This window comes from Gymnoscopelus braueri, assembly GCF_963280865.1.
Source record: "Gymnoscopelus braueri genome assembly, chromosome: 21".
NCBI classification, from domain to species: domain Eukaryota; kingdom Metazoa; phylum Chordata; class Actinopteri; order Myctophiformes; family Myctophidae; genus Gymnoscopelus; species Gymnoscopelus braueri.
In genome coordinates, this window is record NC_137623.1 from 17291594 (window position 1) to 17294093 (window position 2500).

At 44.3% G+C, this 2500-nt stretch overlaps 1 protein-coding gene across 1 annotated transcript in view; it reads left to right on the plus strand.

Moving 5' to 3' along the window:
- The window catches only part of LOC308077628 (melanoma receptor tyrosine-protein kinase-like), a 55378-nt gene that overhangs the window by 24215 nt on the left and 28663 nt on the right, over positions 1-2500 (plus strand). The window lies entirely within an intron of this gene.

The window sequence follows — 2500 nt, forward strand, 5'->3', positions numbered from 1 at the left end:
CTTGCTGACAGGCAGACAAGAGTCCCTGGCTGTTTACTCAGCCACCGTGACCGTGAGCCACCCACGTTAGACAACGTTTCTCAGACTGGACACATAGAGAAACACAATTTAGCTGTTAGCTCAATCTCAAAAGATACCCAAGCCAAGCCATACGACGTTTCTTTGATATCTCCGACATCTGATCTCCAAAGCTTTTCTTCCAGGTTGGAAATGTGTGCAATTTAACTTTTTTAATTTAATGTCTGAAACCTTGGCATTGCATCCGATAATGCAGCACTGTCGTACCATTGCTAAATTAGAGCTACAGACAAGTGGAGATAGATAATAATGTACACCGTCTACTTGCTGGACAACAAACACAGGACTACAGACTACACTACACTACTCTACACTTGTGGCAGCTGTCAATCTACTCACTCAAGATGGCGGCGAAAGTGGGCTGATTTAACGGCGTCTCGACCCTGTGACGTCGCTATGCCCGGCCCCTATTGCTCGGGCCTTATCCTGAAGGGACAAACGTGGCATGTTGATGCTTTGAGCACAAAACGAACTCAACAGAGTTGCAGGACCCGTGCCCAGGTGCCAGTCAGGCACACACCTGTGACAGGCACACACCTGCCAGCACTTGAAGCTCAAAAGGAGAGTGAATACCAACAGAAGAATATTGCAGGGGGCTGTTGGCACACTACAAGACAAATTACAAGCAAAGCAAGTTACCGTGCCAAAGCAAGTGTCAAATAAAAACAGAGCAGTTAGATGAAGTGATACTGATTAAGTGATTCACAACTTACTGGAAACGTGTGTGTGTGTGTGTGTGTGTGTGTGTGTGTGTGTGTGTGTGTGTGTGTGTGTGTGTGTGTGTGTGTGTGTGTGTGTGTGTGTGTGTGTGTGTACTCACCAAAACAAAGACGGTTTTATGGAGTTGAAAGCCAACTCTACTAAGTGGGAACACTCTGAGCCCCCCACCTCATGTCTAAAATAGTCTTTTTGGCCAAAATGTTAAATATTTCACCGGAAGGAAAAAAACATTTAGTTACTCCGATGCGCCCTCTACAGATCCGGTCAATGGAATTTTTCTATTGTCAAGAACTGCAGAGGGCGCAGAGGAGTAACAAAAAAAAAGTGCTGGTCCTCACAAGAGAAATGATTGTTCTATCATAAAAATAAATAAATAGAGACTTTAGAATTAGAAAAAGATTCAGGTTGTGGTTAGGATTCGGATTAGACATTTAGAGGTTAAATTTAGGGTTTAGGGTTGGAATTTTGGTAGATTAGGTTTACGGTTCAAAATGGCTAAACATTTAAAAAATGGTATTCATAAAGTCGTTGTCCTAACATCTTGATATCCTCACAAGTATAGTAATACAAACATGTGTATGTGTGAGTGTGTTTCTAGGCTCAGACAGACAGACAGACAGACAGACAGACAGACAGACAGACAGAGGTCTAAGACAGTGGGCGGTCCCCCAGCTGTGTTTTTGTTGTGACATCACAGCAGGCGTTCAGCCAATAGGAATGCACACAGAGGATGGCTGATCAAACGTACACACACACACACACACACACACACACACACACACACACACACACACACACACACACACACACACACACACACACACACACACACACACAATGGGGTCCTAGAGGGGGGGGGTCCAGGGGTCTCCAGCAAACTGAGGAACAATTTAACCCCTTAAAGTCCTATTTTAAACTTTCACAAATGTGATGTTTTGTGACCCTCGTAAATCTGTTATTTTGTGACCCTTGTGGATCTGCTGCTTCTGACCATTTTGTCATAGTTTTTGCCCTATAATGACCAAAATATGTTGGCAGGTGTTAAGTGTTTAATTTGACTGTTATTTCACCGCCTAATCGTGAAGGGACAAACGTGGCATGTTGATGCTTTGAGCACAAAACAAACTCAACAAAGTTGCAGGACCCGTGGCCAGGTGCCAGTCAGGCACACACCTATGACTGGCACACACCTGCCAGCACGTGAAGCTCAAAACAAGAGTGAACCTGAGGCCGATTGTACAAATCCTCTTTGTCGGGTGGAAACCATGTCCAAAACTGTTACTTTTCAGGATTAAAATTCAAAGATAGCAAAAGTAGCAGATCGAATCCAAGGTGCAAGAAAATGTCCTTGTTGGCAAAGTGTGGGTTTGCCTTCCACACTGGCGGGTAGGGGTTAGATACCTGAGGAATGACAGTGATCAAAGACGCAACAAATTAAACAATGGGATCTTTATTTATACAATTGCGCTGTTTGTTGTTTTTTGTGCATGGTGTGGGCTAGAATGCATGTCAAACTGCTCATATAGAGAAATACAGCATCTAATATACAACGTGACATGCAGGAGGAGCGAGTGAGTGAGCAGGCAGGAATGTGAGTATCGGAATGTGTCCGTCAGTCCAACCATCAAATTCTCTCCCCCCCACTCGGAGGTGGGACTAAGGCTAGAGTGGTCTGAGCGAGTGTGGAAGTTTTAGTATTGGA